The sequence below is a fragment of the Bombina bombina genome, chromosome 1, assembly GCF_027579735.1.
Source record: "Bombina bombina isolate aBomBom1 chromosome 1, aBomBom1.pri, whole genome shotgun sequence".
Taxonomy (NCBI): Eukaryota; Metazoa; Chordata; class Amphibia; order Anura; family Bombinatoridae; genus Bombina; species Bombina bombina.
Window position 1 is genome coordinate 904,665,807 of NC_069499.1, and position 21,028 is coordinate 904,686,834.

Here is a 21,028-nt window from a genome sequence, read left to right on the forward strand (position 1 = left end):
GGTTAGTATGTTATAGTACACAAGAGTCTTGTAATTGCAAAGTGTATAATGTCCCTTTAAACTCTATAATAAAAACACAATATAACTACCTATAATGTACCTTTACCTTATCACAGTTGGTTATATAATGGGTGGGTAAAATACTACAGTAATCATTTAAAATAAAGAATCAGACTGTCTATACTTGTTAGAGTTTCTGAAAATTGGCATTTTATCTTAAAGAGTTGTGCCAGACTAAATTCTTAAGGTTGGGGCCATTAGCTATTATTCAATAAATAAGATGGCATATTTAAAACCAGTGCTATGAGACAAAATCCTTATAAAACATTGACTAACATGGCTGCAGTTTGGCAGGCAAACGTTATATTAAAACAATAAAATATCAGCATTCATAATGCACAGACATTACATCAAAACAAATATGTGCTAGAATTCTGGTTATGGTTCTTTATATCTGTTTTGATTTATATATTTTATTGTCTTTACATATTTATACACAGACACTTTTTATATAAACAATATTATAAAATATAGACCAGAAAATATGCAATTTTTGGAATTAACATTCAGCCAAGGAACATCTTTCAGTATTTTTTTTACCATAACTAAGTAGAAGCAGTGGCCAGATAGCTAATAACATTGGAATGTAAATGAAAGCATGCTTCAAAACTCTTATCTGACTAGTGGAGAAACATGGATGTAAATTAGAATGACAAATTTACTAATTTTCCTGAATTTGATTTGATTCAACAAATGTAATCCTCATCTGAATTACATGCAATGTCATAATCAACTTTTTGCTTATTAGGAGGAAAACAGGCAGTTATTCCAATTGGTAAAATAGTAAAATCTTCTCATTAAGAGATAAATGAGTATAGTTGAATGGGTATCAACATTCTCTTAATACAAAAAGAATCCATTAAAGTATAAAGGGATTTTTTCACAATAAAGACTATAAAACATATTTAAGATGGTACGGAATTGGCTTCTTTAAAGAGACGGTTAATTATTTGGTGTAGTCAACTCTTAGAGCTCCGTTTATTAACTGGTGGCCAATTGAGGTTCGCTGTCATGAACCTTGTGTGCCCTGTCATGTAGTGCTCCAGATGCCTACAAGTGGGCAGCATTACCTGCCTGCATTTAACATTGCACAAGTCGCCAATCACGTGCGAGCTGGGGTTGTCAATCATCCCAATCAGATCTGATCAAGATAATTCAGCCATACTTTAAGTGACAGAGAGGTTAAGTAGCAGCGGTCTTCAGCCTGAAATGCTAGGGTTACCAATCTACTTTTGCCACTTGATAAATGGAGTTCATAAGGTGGGCAAAATGCTTTTCTTGTTTTTGCCATGCATTGTTGCCAACTTTAAGGGACATAATACTCATATGCTAAATCACTTGAAACGTATGCAGTATAACTGTAAAAAGCTGACAGGAAAATATCACCCGAGCATCTCTATGTAAAAAAGAAGATATTTTACCTCACAATTTCCTCAGCTCAGCAGAGTAAGTTCTGTGTAAAAAGCCTAGCTGCAGGTAAATAAATGAAGAAATGAACAGCAGCCAATCAGCATCAACAGTGCTGAGGTCATGAACTTGTTTACTGTGATCTAATGAGATTTCACTTAACTCTCATGAGATTTCATTGTAAACTTCCTTAAGCTGAATAGGGAAATAAGATGAGAGTGCACGTAAGCTCGCTCCTTCCGCTGTCCTGGGACAGACATACTAATTTGCTGCTTAGAAGTCCTTTACAATGGGATGTGGCTACTGAGAAACTTTTAAGGTGTTAGAGATGTTCAGGTGATATTTTCTAGTCAGCTTTTTACAGCTATACTGCATCACTTTCAAGTGTTTAAACATTTGGGTATTATGGCCCTTAAAAATTTGGGACATAAAACCCAAAAATTTTTCTTTCATGATTTAGAAAGAGAATGCAATTTTAAACAGGTTTCTATTTTACTTATATTATCTAGTTTGCTTCATTCTTTTAATAGCCTTTGCTGAAAAGCATATCTAGATAGGCTCAGTGGCTGCTGATTGGTGGCTGCACATAGATTTCTCTTTTGATTGGCTCACCCATGTGCATTACTATTTCTTCAACAAAGGATATCTATATAATTAAGCAAATTAGATAACAGAAGTAAATTGGAATGTTGTTTAAAATTGGTTTCTCTATCTGAATCATGAAAAAAAAATGGGTTTAATGTTCCTTTAAATAGCCTAAAATGAAGTAGGTAGATTTGGGAATAATCTTACGGCTAGATTTAGAGTTCTGTGGCCAAAGAGTTTTGTCGGTAACGACCCGCGTAGATAACGCTGGCTTTTTTCGCCCCGCACCTTTCACAGAAGGGCTGCGTTAGGCTCCAAAAAGGGAGCGTACAGGCATATTTACCGCCACTGCAACTCTAAATACCAGCGGTGCTTACAGACGCGGCCAGCTTCAAAAACGTGCTTGTGCGCGATTCCCCCATAGGAAACAATGGGGCCGTTTGAGCTGAAAAAAAACCTAACACCTGCAAAAAAGCAGCGTTCAGCTCCTAATGCAGCCCCATTGTTTCCTATGGGGAAACAGTTTCTAAGTCTGCACCTAACACCCTAACATGTACCCCGAGTCTAAACACCCCTAACCTTACACTTATTAACCCCATAATCTGCTGCCCCCGCTATCGCTGACACCTGCATTATATTATTAACCCCTAATCTGATGCTCCGTACACCGCCGCAAACTACATTATACCTATGTACCCCTAATCTGCTGCCCCTAACGTCGCCACCACCTACCTACAATTATTAACCCCTAATCTGCCGACCGGACCTCACCGCTACTATAATAAAGTTATTAACCCCTAATCCGCCTCACTCCCACCTCAAAAACCCTATAATAATTAGTATTAACCCCTAATCTGCCCTCCCTAACATCGCCGACACCTAACTTCAAGTATTAACCCCTAATCTGCCGACCGGACCTCGCCGCTACTATAATAAATGTATTAACCCCTAAAGCTAAGTCTAACCCTAACCCTAACACCCCCCTAAATTAAATATAATTTTATTCTAACGAAATAAAATAATTCTTATTAAATAAATTATTCCTATTTAAAGCTAAATACTTACCTGTAAAATAAACCCTAATATAGCTGCAATATAAATAATAATTATATTGTAGCTATTTTAGGATAAATATTTATTTTACAGGCAACTTTGTATTTATTTTAACCAGGTACAATAGCTATTAAATAGTTAAGAACTATTTAATAGCTACCTAGTTAAAATATTTACAAAATTACCTGTAAAATAAATCCTAACCTAAGTTACAATTAAACCTAACACTACACTAGCAATAAATTAATTACATACAAATACCTACAAATAAATACAATTAAATAAACTAACTAAAGTACAAAAAAAGAAAAAAAGAACTAAGTTACAAAAAATAAAAAAATTATTTACAAACATTATAAAAATATTACAACAATTTTAAGCTAATTACACCTACTCTAAGCCCCCTAATAAAATAACAAAGCCCCCCAAAATAAAAAAATGCCCTACCCTATTCTAAAATAAAAATTGAAAAGCTCTTTTACCTTACCAGCCCTTAAATGGTCGGAACAGCCAATAGAATGCGAGCTCAATCTGATTGGCTGATCGGATCAGCCAATCGGATTGAACTTGAATTTTCCTACCTTAATTCCGATTGGTTGATAGAATCCTATCAGCCAATCGGAATTCGAGGGACGTCATCTTGGATGACGTCCCTTAAAGGAACCGTCATTCATCGGGAAGTCGTCGGCCAGGATAGATATTCCGCGTCGGCGGGATGAAGATGGAGCCAGAAGAAAGAAGATTGAAGATGCCGCTTGATAGAAGACTTCAGCCGGATGATGGACCTCTTCAGCCCCCGCTTGGATGAAGACTTCAGCCGGATGATGGACCTTTTCAGCCAGATGATGGACCTCTTCAGCCCAGACTTGGATGAAGACATCTCCTGGATAGGAGGAAGACTTCGGACCCTCTTCTGGACGGATCAGTGATACCCGGCATGGTGAAGATAAGGTAGGAAGATCTTCAGGGGCTTAGTGTTAGGTTTATTTAAGGGGGGTTTGGATTAGATTAGGGGTATGTGGGTGGTGGGTTGTAATGCTGGGGGGGTATTTTATGTTTTTTTTTACAGGCAAAAGAGCAGAATTCTTTGGGGCATGCCCCGCAAAAAGCCCCTTTAAGGGCTGGTAAGGTAAAAGTGCTTTTCAATTTTATTTTAGAATAGGGTAGGGCATTTTTTTATTTTGGGAAGCTTTGTTATTTTATTAGGGGGCTTAGAGTAGGTGTAATTAGCTTAAAATTGTTGTAATATTTTTATGTTTGTAAATTATTATTTTTTTTGTAACTTAGTTCTTTTTTTATTTTTTGTACTTTAGTTAGTTTATTTATTTGTTTTTATTTGTAGGTATTTGTATGAAATTAATTTATTGCTAGTGTAGTGTTAGGTTTAATTGTAACTTAGGTTAGGATTTATTTTACAGGTAATTTTGTATTTATTTTAACTAGGTAGCTATTAAATAGTTCTTAACTATTTAATAGCTATTGTACCTGGTTAAAATAAATACAATGTTGCCTGTAAAATAAATATTAATCCAAAAATAGCTACAATATAATTATTATTTATATTGTAGCTATATTAGGGTTTATTTTACAGGTAAGTATTTAGCTTTAAATAGGAATAATTTATTTAATAAGATTTATTTTATTTCGTTAGATTAAAATTATATTTAACTTAGGGGGGTGTTAGGGTTAGGGTTAGATTTAGCTTTAGGGGTTAATACATTTATTATAGTAGCGGTGAGGTCCGGTCGGCAGATTAGGGGTTAATAATTGTAGGTAAGGTAGCGGCGACTTTGGGGGGGGCAGATTAGGGGTTAATAAATGTAATATAGGGGTCAGCGGTGTTAGGGGCAGCAGATTAGGGGTACATAGGGATAATGTAGGTTGCGGCGGTGTGCGGTCGGCAGATTAGGGGTTACATTTTTTTTTTAGAGTGGTGGCGATGTGGGGGGGGGGCCTCGGTTTAGGGGTACATAGGTAGTTTATGGGTGTTAGTGTACTTTAGAGCACAGTAGTTAAGAGCTTTATGAACCGGCATTAGCCCAGAAAGCTCTTAACTCCTGGCTTTTCTCTGCGGCTGGAGTTTTGTCGTTAGAGTTCTAACGCTCACTTCAGCCAATACCGGCGTTAGAAAGATCCTATTGAAAAGATAGGATACGCAATTGACGTAAGGGGATCTGCGGTATGGAAAAGTCGCGGCTGCAAAGTGAGCGTTAGACCCTTTCCTGACTGACTCTAAATACCAGCGGTAGGACAAAACCAGCGTTAGGACCCCCTAACGCTGGTTTTGACGGCTAATGCAGAACTCTAAATCTAGGCGTTTTTGTTTAGAGCTTTAGATATTCATTTATTGTCATATGTTTATATATTTTTTTTTAATTTATGTGTTAGTTCCTAGTCTTTCTATGTTAGTTTTCATTATTTAAATGTGATTGAAAATACGTATTTCTTTAAAGGGACATAAACATAAAAAAAAAGAAAATAGCCGAATGATTCAGAGCTATGTGTAATTTTACTTTTGCTTTCATATAACTTTGTGTTTAAAGGGATATGAAACCTAAACATTTTCTTTTGCGATTCAGACAAATCATACCATTTTAAAAAACGTTTTACATTTACTTCTATTATCAAATTTGCTTCGTTTCCATGATATGATTTTTTGAAGAGATACCTAGGTATGCATCTGGAGCACTACATGACAGGAAATACTGCTGCAATCTAGTGCTCTTGCAAATGGATAAAATTCTTGCAAAACTGCTGCCATATAGCGCTCCAGAAATGGTCAAGCTCCTAAGCATACGTCACTGTTTTCAAACAAAAGATGCCAAGAGATCAAAGAAAATTGATATTAGAAGTAGATTAGAAAGTTGTTTAAAATGACATCTTCTATCTTAATCATGAAACAAAAATGTTGGGTTTTAAATCCCTTTAACTCTCACTAAGAGATTACACATACAAACACATAGAAAGCTTTAGAGCAGCAATGCATTACTGGAAGCTGAACACATCTAGTGAAGTATTGACAAGAGGCATATATGTACAACCACCAATCACCTGCTTGCTTCCAGTAGTGCATTTCTGCATAGGTATGCTTTTTAAAAAAGGATGCCAAGAGAAAAAGATAACTTTAATAATATAAATTGCATGCTCTATTTGAACCATAAATGTTTAAATTTGATTTGAATGTTCCTTTAAGTGCAGAGCTTGTTTAGGAATAAAAACTTCTTTCTTGTTTTTATTCATTTCCTTATTTCATCTCCCCCTCCCATCCTATCATTATATTCCCTCACTATTTCCTATTTAACCACTCCATTTCATCTGTCTAACCTCCCAACCATCACAGCGGTGAGATTAGAGGAGGTTCTTGGACTAGTGTGTACGTCAAAGCTCTGAAGCTTCTAACTTTACTTCACCTTCCTTGGCCTTTCTATTGGTTATTTCCCAAGAGTAGTTAAAGGGACATAATACTCATATGCTAAATCACTTGAAACTGATGCAGTATAACTGTAAAAAGCTGACAGGAAAATCTCACCTGAGCATCTCTATGTAAAAAAGGAAGATATTTTACCTCACAATTTCCTCAGCTCAGCAGAGTAAGTTCTGTGTAAAAAGTTATACTCAGCTGCTCCCAGCTGCAGGTAAAAAAAAAAAAAAAAAATGAAGAAATGAACAGCAGCCAATCAGCATCAGCAGTGCTGAGGTCATGAACTCTTTTACTGTGATCTCATGAGATTTGACTTAACTCTCATGAGATTTCATTGTAAACTTCCATACACTGAATAGGGAAATAAGATGAGAGTGCACGAGGCTTATCCCTTCGGCTGTCCCGGGACAGACATACTGATTTGCTGCATAGAAATACTTTACAATGGGATGTGGCTACTGAAAAACTTTTGAGGTAAAATATCTTTATTTTTTACATAGAGATGTTCAGGTGATATTTTCTAGTCAACTTTTTACAGATAGACTGCATCACTTTCAAGTGTTTAAACATTTGGGTATTATGGCCCTTTAAATTACCTGAGATCACACATTCTGAGATCATCTCCAGAGCATATTGTCCTGTTTAATAGTACAAAGTAATAAGCAATCCCATACTTATAGTAAATATAAAAATGTATTCAAATTTGCGTAAAAGCAAAGTGCTGAACAATAGAAACTGTAAAAGGTCCAGTGAAGGTTCCAATCAGATTGAGTGCATTATTCCATACGTGTTTCGGTCTTTCTTTTCGCCTTTGTTTGCTGATATGGTTTAGCACTCTGACTGGGACATTTTTAAAGATCTAAATCACTGTTTACAGCATATATTAATTCTTAAAGAAATAATCTCAACATGTAACCAATATATTAAATATGTTATACATTATTACCATATAATACACCCACAAATCAATATAGATCAATAAAAAATATTGAGATTGGTTAGGTAATTTAAACCAAGAGGATGTTTAGTTTGTAATTTAAAGATCCAAAAGACCTCATGTTGATCAAGAAGTCATTCCCTCTCAACCCCCCATGTATGTTTAGGGGTTATCAGAATTTGGGTTTTCAATAACTCTAAGATGTTCTAATGCCCTATTTCTTAGGGCACGCTTAGCATGCCCTATATATTGCTTGCCACATCCTTGGCATGTCAAAAAAAATATGACGTGTCGTGTTACATATAAAAAAATTTTTTTTAGTTAAGTCCAGTTGTAGTGGAGATAAAAAAAAATCACCTTTTTTATGCGTTCACATGTTTTGCATATTACTCCCCTACATTTCTATTAGCATATCCTTTGAGGTAGCCAGGTGTTTTGTCTGACTTCTGGTAACATGGAGGGAAACAGAATATTCCTTAAAGTTCGAGCTTTACGAGATACAAACCATTTGATTGTATTGTGGATAGTTTACTGTCCCCTTTGAGTATGGGACACCAATTACTGATTATACCACATATTTTTGCATCATTTTGACTATATATTGTGATGAAACATGGTTTCTTGTATCTTTTAACTCTAGTTTTAATATTATATTGTAGAAGTTCCATTCTAGACATTCCATTAACCTCTGCTTTGACTTGGTCTATCATAACCTTTGGCCCTTAATCTCTCATATGCTATATTTGCATTATTTGTATATGTGGTTTGCTGAGTGCAATTACGTTTTGTACGTATAAATTGGCCTCAAAGAATTGATCATAAAAGATGTCTTGGATGGCATGAATTAAAATGAAGAATAGCATTATGCACTATGCTCTTTCTGTATAATTCTGTATAATAGTAGTAAATATAGTTCCACTTTTCACCTTCACGCCATGACACACCCATATTACAATGTTAGGGAACAATGTACAAGTAAGTAAATCCCTGAGGGCATTCATGGCTATACTGAAACCACTGAGGATTTAACTACTTTTGATACCAGCCTATAGTTAAATCTCAGGTTTTGTTACACCCAGCACAGTTTTTTGTTTCTGAGCCACATGAGGGTTTTTGTTTCACTTTGCCCTTTTTTTCTGGGATCTCCTCACTGTCTCTCTTGTGACATTTATTTTTTTCAACTGCAGGCTATTAGCAATTGCCCATTTTTTAAATTAGCCTCATGAGCCTGCATACAGTGCTTGGACATTGTGGGCAAGATTACAAGTTGCACATTATGACTTTTGTGCGTGTGATATGGTCTTTTCGCAACCAATTTACATTGCACAACCATTATAAGTTTTGAAAAATCACAAATGCATGCCCACATTTGCCTTTTACGCAACAATCATTTACGTGCTCAAAGAGCTGTAGTTAACAGTTTTGTGAAACATAAAGGTTTCACAAAACACTTCCAAAATACATTACAAATTACAGTTACACACAAAAGTTATAAGGGCTAAAATATACAAGATTGCGGGTGTTAGGAAAAAAAGCATACACAGGGATTTTACATTGACATACATACACATACACTCACCAGCCACTTTATTAGGTACACCTTGTTAGTACCGGGTTGGAGCCCTTTTGCCTTCAGAACTACCTTAATTCTTTGTGGCATAGATTCAACAAGGTGTTGGAAACATTCCTCATATATTTTGGTCCATATTGACATTATAGCATCACGCAGTTGCTGCAGATTTGTTGGCTGTGCATCTATGATGTGAATCTCCCGTTCCACCACATCCCAAAGGTGCTCTATTGGGGTGCTCTATTGGATTGAGATCTGGTGACTGTGGAGGTCATTGGAGTACAGTGAACTCATTGTCATGTTCAAGAAACCAGTTTGAGATGATTTGAGCTTTGTAACATGGTGCATTATCCTGCTGGAAGTAGCAATCAGAAGATGGGTACACTGTAGTCATAAAGGGATGGACATGGTCAGCAACAATACTCAGGTAGGCCATGGCATTTAAACAATGCTTAATTGGTACTAAGGGACCCAAAGTGTGCCAAGAAAATATCCCCCACACCATTACACCACCATCACCAGCTAGCTACACTACAGATTTTTTTTACAGCTGCCAGTACCTAACATGGTGGCTAATAGGTAGAGGGGGGGGGGGTTAGAGAGCTGTTTGGGGGGTCAGGGAGGTAAGGGGGGATACTACCCTGCAGAAAATATATTTTAAAAAAAACCTTTTTATTGTTATACTGGCAGACTTTCTGTCAGTACTAAAGATGGGGGTGACCTTTGGGGGATGGGGAGGGAAGCGAGCTGTTTGAGTGGGTCAGGGATGGATCAGGGAGTTGGGATGTGTCAGGTAGGAAGCTGATCTCTACACTAAAGCTAAAATTAACCCTACAAGCTATCTAATTAACCCCTTCACTGCTGGGCATAATACAAGTGTGGTGTGCAGTGGCATTTAGCAGCCTTCTAATTAAAAAAAAGCAAAGCCAAAGGCAATAAGATGAGAGTGCACGAGGCTTATCCCTTCGGCTGTCCCGGGACAGACATACTGATTTGCTGCATAGAAATACTTTACAATGGGATGTGGCTACTGAAAAACTTTTGAGGTAAAATATCTTTATTTTTTACATAGAGATGTTCAGGTGATATTTTCTAGTCAACTTTTTACAGATAGACTGCATCACTTTCAAGTGTTTAAACATTTGGGTATTATGGCCCTTTAAATTACCTGAGATCACACATTCTGAGATCATCTCCAGAGCATATTGTCCTGTTTAATAGTACAAAGTAATAAGCAATTCCATACTTATAGTAAATATAAAAATGTATTCAAATTTGCGTAAAAGCAAAGTGCTGAACAATAGAAACTGTAAAAGGTCCAGTGAAGGTTCCAATCAGATTGAGTGCATTATTCCATACGTGTTTCGGTCTTTCTTTTCGCCTTTGTTTGCTGATATGGTTTAGCACTCTGACTGGGACATTTTTAAAGATCTAAATCACTGTTTACAGCATATATTAATTCTTAAAGAAATAATCTCAACATGTAACCAATATATTAAATATGTTATACATTATTACCATATAATACACCCACAAATCAATATAGATCAATAAAAAATATTGAGATTGGTTAGGTAATTTAAACCAAGAGGATGTTTAGTTTGTAATTTAAAGATCCAAAAGACCTCATGTTGATCAAGAAGTCATTCCCTCTCAACCCCCCATGTATGTTTAGGGGTTATCAGAATTTGGGTTTTCAATAACTCTAAGATGTTCTAATGCCCTATTTCTTAGGGCACGCTTAGCATGCCCTATATATTGCTTGCCACATCCTTGGCATGTCAACAAAAATATGACGTGTCGTGTTACATATAAAAAAATTTTTTTTAGTTAAGTCCAGTTGTAGTGGAGATAAAAAAAAATCACCTTTTTTATGCGTTCACATGTTTTGCATATTACTCCCCTACATTTCTATTAGCATATCCTTTGAGGTAGCCAGGTGTTTTGTCTGACTTCTGGTAACATGGAGGGAAACAGAATATTCCTTAAAGTTCGAGCTTTACGAGATACAAACCATTTGATTGTATTGTGGATAGTTTACTGTCCCCTTTGAGTATGGGACACCAATTACTGATTATACCACATATTTTTGCATCATTTTGACTATATATTGTGATGAAACATGGTTTCTTGTATCTTTTAACTCTAGTTTTAATATTATATTGTAGAAGTTCCATTCTAGACATTCCATTAACCTCTGCTTTGACTTGGTCTATCATAACCTTTGGCCCTTAATCTCTCATATGCTATATTTGCATTATTTGTATATGTGGTTTGCTGAGTGCAATTACGTTTTGTACGTATAAATTGGCCTCAAAGAATTGATCATAAAAGATGTCTTGGATGGCATGAATTAAAATGAAGAATAGCATTATGCACTATGCTCTTTCTGTATAATTCTGTATAATAGTAGTAAATATAGTTCCACTTTTCACCTTCACGCCATGACACACCCATATTACAATGTTAGGGAACAATGTACAAGTAAGTAAATCCCTGAGGGCATTCATGGCTATACTGAAACCACTGAGGATTTAACTACTTTTGATACCAGCCTATAGTTAAATCTCAGGTTTTGTTACACCCAGCACAGTTTTTTGTTTCTGAGCCACATGAGGGTTTTTGTTTCACTTTGCCCTTTTTTTCTGGGATCTCCTCACTGTCTCTCTTGTGACATTTATTTTTTTCAACTGCAGGCTATTAGCAATTGCCCATTTTTTAAATTAGCCTCATGAGCCTGCATACAGTGCTTGGACATTGTGGGCAAGATTACAAGTTGCACATTATGACTTTTGTGCGTGTGATATGGTCTTTTCGCAACCAATTTACATTGCACAACCATTATAAGTTTTGAAAAATCACAAATGCATGCCCACATTTGCCTTTTACGCAACAATCATTTACGTGCTCAAAGAGCTGTAGTTAACAGTTTTGTGAAACATAAAGGTTTCACAAAACACTTCCAAAATACATTACAAATTACAGTTACACACAAAAGTTATAAGGGCTAAAATATACAAGATTGCGGGTGTTAGGAAAAAAAGCATACACAGGGATTTTACATTGACATACATACACATACACTCACCAGCCACTTTATTAGGTACACCTTGTTAGTACCGGGTTGGAGCCCTTTTGCCTTCAGAACTACCATAATTCTTTGTGGCATAGATTCAACAAGGTGTTGGAAACATTCCTCATATATTTTGGTCCATATTGACATTATAGCATCACGCAGTTGCTGCAGATTTGTTGGCTGTGCATCTATGATGTGAATCTCCCGTTCCACCACATCCCAAAGGTGCTCTATTGGGGTGCTCTATTGGATTGAGATCTGGTGACTGTGGAGGTCATTGGAGTACAGTGAACTCATTGTCATGTTCAAGAAACCAGTTTGAGATGATTTGAGCTTTGTAACATGGTGCATTATCCTGCTGGAAGTAGCAATCAGAAGATGGGTACACTGTAGTCATAAAGGGATGGACATGGTCAGCAACAATACTCAGGTAGGCCATGGCATTTAAACAATGCTTAATTGGTACTAAGGGACCCAAAGTGTGCCAAGAAAATATCCCCCACACCATTACACCACCATCACCAGCTAGCTACACTACAGATTTTTTTTACAGCTGCCAGTACCTAACATGGTGGCTAATAGGTAGAGGGGGGGGGGGTTAGAGAGCTGTTTGGGGGGTCAGGGAGGTAAGGGGGGATACTACCCTGCAGAAAATATATTTAAAAAAAAAACCTTTTTATTGTTATACTGGCAGACTTTCTGTCAGTACTAAAGATGGGGGTGACCTTTGGGGGGTGGGGAGGGAAGCGAGCTGTTTGAGTGGGTCAGGGATGGATCAGGGAGTTGGGATGTGTCAGGTAGGAAGCTGATCTCTACACTAAAGCTAAAATTAACCCTACAAGCTATCTAATTAACCCCTTCACTGCTGGGCATAATACAAGTGTGGTGTGCAGTGGCATTTAGCAGCCTTCTAATTAAAAAAAAGCAAAGCCAAAGGCATATATGTCTGCTTTTTCTGAACAAAGGGGATCCCAGAGAAGCATTTACCACCATTCTGACACAATTGCACAAGCTGTTTGTAAATAATTTCAGTGAAAAAGTTAACAATATTTTTTATTTGATCGCATTTGGTGGTAAAATGGTGGCATGCAATATACCAAAATGGGCCTAGATCAATACTTTGTGTTGTCTACTAAAAAATATATATACTATACATGTGAAGGGTTATTCAGGGATTCCTGACAGATATCAGTGTTACAATGTAACTATCGCTAATTTTGAGAAAAAAATGGTTTGGAAATAGCAAAGTGCTACTTTTATTATTGCACTATATCTTGCAAAAAAAGCAAAGAACATGTAAACATTAGATATTTCAAAACTCAGGACAAAATTTAGAGACTATTTAGCATGGGTATTTTTCGGTGGTTGTAGATATGTAACAGATTTTGGGGGTCAAAGTTAGAAAAAGTGTGGGTTTTTTTCAATATTTTTCATCTATTTTATTATTTATTTATGGTAAAATATAGGATATGATAAATATAATGGTATCTTTAGAAAGTCAATTTAATGGCGAGAAAAACGGTATATAATATGTGTGGGTACAGTTAATAAGTAAGAAGGAAATTATAGCTACAAACAAACTCCTGCAGAAATGTAAAAACAGCCCTGGTCCATAATGGTAAGAAAATTGAAAAATGGTCTGGTCACTAAGGGGTTAACCTTTTCTACTGACCCTGCTTCTTCCTGCTGATTTTGTTCCTTGCTGCCTGTGTGGACTTTGATCCTTTCCTGCCTTACCAGTCTTACTGTAAGATTCTTCTGCTTGTTCTACCATCCAATGCCGGGTTAACTGTTTACCCTGCTTCTGTAAAACCTGTAAGCTCCTGACACGTCTTCTCTTGCTGCAGAGATCCCTGTCTCAGATGTCTCTAAAGGTATCTATTTCTGCTTGGCTACATTGCACCTGTCAGCAACTACAGCAAACTTGTGTATTCAGACACTGCATGATACCATTGCACCTGTCAGCAACTACAGCAAACTTGTGTATTCAGACACTGCATGATACCATTGCACCTGTCAGCAACTACAGCAAACTTGTGTATTCAGACACTGCTTGATATCATTGCACCTGTCAGCAACTACAGCAAACTTGTGTATTCAGACACTGCATGATATCATTGCACCTGTCAGCAACTACAGCAAACTTGTGTATTCAGACACTGCTTGATACCATTGCACCTGTCAGCAACTACAGCAAACTTGTGTATTCAGACACTGCTTGATATCATTGCACCTGTCAGCAACTACAGCAAACTTGTGTATTCAGACACTGCATGATATCATTGCACCTGTCAGCAACTACAGCAAACTTGTGTATTCAGGCTCTGCTTGGTTCCATTGCACCTGTCAGCAACTACAGCATACTTGTGTATTCAGACTCTGCTTGGTTCCATTGCACCTGTCAGCAACTACAGCAAACTTGTGTATTCAGACTCTGCTTGATTCCATTGCACCTGTCAGCAACTACAGCAAACTTGTATATTCAGACTCTGCTTGATTCCATTGCACCTGTCAGCAACTACAGCAAACTTGTGTATTCAGGCTCTGCTTGGTTCCATTGCACCTGTCAGCAACTACAGCAAACTTGTGTATTCAGACTCTGCTTGGTTCCATTGCACCTGTCAGCAACTACAGCAACTTGTGTATCAGACTGGTCTGCACCTGTCAGCAACTACAGCAAACTTGTGTATTCAGACTCTGCTTGGTTCCATTGCACCTGTCAGCAACTACAGCAAACTTGTGTATTCAGACTCTGCTTGATTCCATTGCACCTGTCAGCAACTACAGCAAACTTGTGTATTCAGACTCTGCTTGATTCCATTGCACCTGTCAGCAACTACAGCAAATTTGTGTATTCAGACTCTGCTTGGTTCCATTGCACCTGTCAGCAACTACAGCATACTTGTGTATTCAGACTCTGCTTGGTTCCATTGCACCTGTCAGCAACTACATCATACTTGTGTATTCAGGCTCTGCTTGGTTCCATTGCACCTGTCAGCATCTATAGCATACTTGTGTATTCGGACTCTGCTTGGTTCCATTGCACCTGTCAGCAACTACAGCATACTTGTGTATTCAGGCTTTGCTTGGTTCCATTGCACCTGTCAACATCTATAGCATATTTGTGTATTCAGACTCTGCCTGATTTCATTGCACCTGTCAGCAACTACAGCAAACTTGTGTATTCAGACTCTGCTTGATTTCATTGCACCTGTCAGCAACTATATGAAACTTTTGTATTCAGACTCTGCTTGATACCATTGCACCTGTCAGCAACTACAGCATACTTGTGTATTCAGGCTCTGCTTGGTTCCATTGCACCTGTCAACATCTATAGCGTACTTGTGTATTCAGGCTTTGCTTGGTTCCATTGCACCTGTCAGCAACTACAGCAAACTTGTGTATTCAGACTCTGCTTGGTTCCATTGTACCTGTCAGCAACTACATCATACTTGTGTATTCAGGCTCTGCTTGGTTCCATTGCACCTGTCAGCAACTACAGCAAACTTGTGTATTCAGACTCTGCTTGGTTCCAGTGCACCTGTCAGCAACTACAGCATACTTGTGTATTCAGGCTTTGCTTGGTTCCATTGCACCTGTCAACATCTATAGCATACTTGTGTATTCAGACTCTGCCTGATTTCATTGCACCTGTCAGCAACTACAGCAAACTTGTGTATTCAGACTCTGCTTGATTTCATTGCACCTGTCAGCAACTACAGCAAACTTGTGTATTCAGACTCTGCTTGATTCCATTGCACCTGTCAGCATCTATAGCGTACTTGTGTATTCAGACTCTGCTTGGTTCCATTGCACCTGTCAGCAACTACAGCATACTTGTGTATTCAGACTTTGCTTGGATGCATTGCACCTATCAACCTCTATAGCATTCTTGTGTATTCAGACTCTGCCTGATTTCATTGCACCTGTCGGCAACTACAGCAAACTTGTGTATTCAGACTCTGCTTGATTCCATTGCACCTGTCAGCATCTATAGCATACTTGTGTATTCAGACTCTGCTTGATTCCATTGCACCTGTCAGCAACTACCGCAAACTTGTTTATTCAGACTCTGCTTGATTCCATTGCACCTGTCAGCAACTACAGCAAACTTGTGTATTCAGACACTGCATGATATCATTGCACCTGTCAGCAACTACAGCAAACTTGTGTATTCAGACACTGCTTGATACCATTGCACCTGTCAGCAACTACAGCAAACTTGTGTATTCAGACACTGCTTGATATCATTGCACCTGTCAGCAACTACAGCAAACTTGTGTATTCAGACACTGCTTGGTTCCATTGCACCTGTCAGCAACTACAGCAAACTTGTGTATTCAGGCTCTGCTTGGTTCCATTGCACCTGTCAGCAACTACAGCATACTTGTGTATTCAGACTCTGCTTGGTTCCATTGCACCTGTCAGCAACTACAGCAAACTTGTGTATTCAGACTCTGCTTGATTCCATTGCACCTGTCAGCAACTACAGCAAACTTGTATATTCAGACTCTGCTTGATTCCATTGCACCTGTCAGCAACTACAGCAAACTTGTGTATTCAGGCTCTGCTTGGTTCCATTGCACCTGTCAGCAACTACAGCAAACTTGTGTATTCAGACTCTGCTTGGTTCCATTGCACCTGTCAGCAACTACAGCATACTTGTGTATTCAGACTCTGCTTGGTTCCATTGCACCTGTCAGCAACTACAGCAAACTTGTGTATTCAGACTCTGCTTGATTCCATTGCACCTGTCAGCAACTACAGCAAACTTGTGTATTCAGACTCTGCTTGATTCCATTGCACCTGTCAGCAACTACAGCAAATTTGTGTATTCAGACTCTGCTTGGTTCCATTGCACCTGTCAGCAACTACAGCATACTTGTGTATTCAGGCTTTGCTTGGTTCCATTGCACCTGTCAGCAAATACAGCAAACTTGTGTATTCAGACTCTGCTTGGTTCCATTGCACCTGTCAGCAACTACATCATACTTGTGTATTCAGGCTCTGCTTGGTTCCATTGCACCTGTCAGCATCTATAGCATACTTGTGTATTCGGACTCTGCTTGGTTCCATTGCACCTGTCAGCAACTACAGCATACTTGTGTATTCAGGCTTTGCTTGGTTCCATTGCACCTGTCAACATCTATAGCATATTTGTGTATTCAGACTCTGCCTGATTTCATTGCACCTGTCAGCAACTACAGCAAACTTGTGTATTCAGACTCTGCTTGATTTCATTGCACCTGTCAGCAACTATATGAAACTTTTGTATTCAGACTCTGCTTGATACCATTGCACCTGTCAGCAACTACAGCATACTTGTGTATTCAGGCTCTGCTTGGTTCCATTGCACCTGTCAACATCTATAGCGTACTTGTGTATTCAGGCTTTGCTTGGTTCCATTGCACCTGTCAGCAACTACAGCAAACTTGTGTATTCAGACTCTGCTTGGTTCCATTGTACCTGTCAGCAACTACATCATACTTGTGTATTCAGGCTCTGCTTGGTTCCATTGCACCTGTCAGCAACTACAGCAAACTTGTGTATTCAGACTCTGCTTGGTTCCAGTGCACCTGTCAGCAACTACAGCATACTTGTGTATTCAGGCTTTGCTTGGTTCCATTGCACCTGTCAACATCTATAGCATACTTGTGTATTCAGACTCTGCCTGATTTCATTGCACCTGTCAGCAACTACAGCAAACTTGTGTATTCAGACTCTGCTTGATTTCATTGCACCTGTCAGCAACTACAGCAAACTTGTGTATTCAGACTCTGCTTGATTCCATTGCACCTGTCAGCATCTATAGCGTACTTGTGTATTCAGACTCTGCTTGGTTCCATTGCACCTGTCAGCAACTACAGCATACTTGTGTATTCAGACTTTGCTTGGATGCATTGCACCTATCAACCTCTATAGCATTCTTGTGTATTCAGACTCTGCCTGATTTCATTGCACCTGTCGGCAACTACAGCAAACTTGTGTATTCAGACTCTGCTTGATTCCATTGCACCTGTCAGCATCTATAGCATACTTGTGTATTCAGACTCTGCTTGATTCCATTGCACCTGTCAGCAACTACCGCAAACTTGTTTATTCAGACTCTGCTTGATTCCATTGCACCTGTCAGCAACTACAGCAAACTTGTGTATTCAGAAGCTGCTTGATTATGTTTCACCTGTCAGCAACTACAGGAAACTGGTGTATTCAGACTCTGCTTTATTCCATTGCACTTGTCAGTAACTACAGCATACTTGTGTATTCAGACTCTGCTTGATTATGTTTCACCTGTCAGCAACTACAGGAAACTGGTGTATTCAGACTCTGCTTGATACCATTGCACCTGTCAACAACTACAGCAAACTTGTGAATTCAGACTCTGGTTGATTCCATTGAACCTGTCAGCAACTACAGCAAACTTGTGTATTCAGACTCTGCTTGATACCATTGGACCTGTCAGCAACTACAGCAAACTTGTGTATTCAGACTCTGCTTGATTCTGTTTCACCTGTCAGCAACTACAGGAAACTGGTATATTGAGACTCTGCTTGATTCCATTGCACCTGTCAGTAACTAAAGCATACTTGTGTATTCAGACTCTGCTTGATTCCATTGCACCTGACAGCAACTACAGCAAACTTGTGTATTCAGACTCTGCTTGATACCATTGCACCTGTCAGCAACTACAGCAAACTTGTGTATTCAAAGTCTGCTTGATTCCATTGCAACTGTCAGCATCTACAGCAAACTTTTGTATTTAGAATCTGCTTGATACCATTGGACCTGTCAGCAACTACAGCAAACTTGTGTATTCAGACTCTGCTTGATTCTGTTTCACCTGTCAGCAACTACAGGAAACTGGTGTATTGAGACTCTGCTTGATTTCATTGCACCTGTCAGTAACTACAGCATACTTGTGTATTCAGACTCTGCTTGATTCCATTGCACCTGTCAGCAACTACAGCAAACTTGTGTATTCAGACTCTGCTTGATACCATTGCACCTGTGAGCAACTACAGGAAACTTGTGTATTCAAAGTCTGCTTGATTCCATTGCAACTGTCATCATCTACAGCAAACTTGTGTATTTAGAATCTGCTTGATTCTATCTCACCTGTCAGCAACTACAGGGAACCTGTGTATTTAGACCCTGCTTGATACCATTGCACCTGTCAGCAACTGCAGCATACTTGTGTATTCAGATTTTGCTTGATTCCATTGCACCTGTCAGCAACTACAGCAAACTTGTGTATTCAGATTTTGTTTGATTCCATTGCACCGGTCAGCAACTACAGAAAACTTGTGTATTCAGACTCTGATTAATACCATTGCACCTGTCAGCAACTACAGCAAACTTGTGTATTCAGACTCTCCTTGATTCCATTGCACCTGTCAGCAACCACAGCAAACTTCTGTATTCAAACTCTGGTTGATTCCATTGCACCTGTCAGCAACTACAGCAATCTTCTGTATTCAGACTGTGCTTGATACCATTGCACCTGTCAGCAATTACAGCATACTTGTGTTTTTAGATTCTGCTTGATTCCATTGCACCTGTCAGTAACTACAGTAAACATGTGTATTCAGACTCTGCTTGATTCCATTGCACCTGTCAGCAACTACAGCAAACTTGTGTATTCAGACTCTGCTTGATTTCATTGCACCTTTCAGCAACTACAGCAAACTTGTGTATTCAGACACTGCTCGATTCCATTGCACCTGTCAGCATTTACAGCAAACTTGTGTATTCAGACTCTGCTTGATACCATTGCACTTCTCAGCAACTACAGGAAACTTGTTTATTCAGACTCTGCTTGATACCATTGCACATATCAGCAACTACAGGAAACTTGTTTATTCAGACTCTGCTTGATACCATCGCACCTGTCAGCAACTACAGCATAATAGTGTATTCAGACTCTGCTTGATTCAATAGCACCTGTCAGCAACTACAGGACACTTGTGTATTCATACTCTGCTTGATACTATTGCACCTATCAGCAACTACAGCAAACTTGTGTATTAAGACTCTGCTTGATACCATTGCACCTGTCAGCAACTACAGAAAACTTGTGTATTCAGACTCAGATTGATTCCATTGCACCTGTCAGCAACTACATGAAACTTTTGTATTCAGACCCTGCTTGATACCATTGCACCTGTCAGCAACTACAGCAAACTTGTGTATTCAGACTATGCTTGATACCATTGCACCTGTCAGGAACTACAGGAAACTTGTGTGTTCAGACTCTGCTTGATACCATTGCACCTGACAGCAACTACAGCATAATTGTGTATTCAGACTCTGCTTGATTCCATTGCACCTGTCAGCAACTACAGTAAACGTGTGTATTCAGACTCTGCTTGATTTCATTGCACCTTTCAGCAACTACAGCAAACTTGTGTATTCAGACACTGCTCGATTCCATTGCACCTGTCAGCATTTACAGCAAACTTGTGTATTCAGACTCTGCTTGATACCATTGCACTTCTCAGCAACTACAGGAAACTTGTTTATTCAGACTCTGCTTGATACCATTGCACGTCTCAGCAACTACAGGAAACTTGTTTATTCAGACTCTGCTTGATACCATCGCACCTGTCAGCAACTACAGCATAATAGTGTATTCAATAGCACCTGTCAGCAACTACAGGACACTTGTATATTCATACTCTGCTTGATACTATTGCACCTATCAGCAACTACAGCAAACTTGTGTATTCAGATTCTGCTTGATACCATTGCACCTGTCAGCAACTACAGGAAATGTGTGTATTCAGACTCTGCTTGATTCCATTGCACCTGTCAGCAACTACAGAAAACTTGTGTATTCAGACTCAGATTGATTCCATTGCACCTGTCAGCAACTACATGAAACTTTTGTATTCAGACCCTGCTTGATACCATTGCACCTGT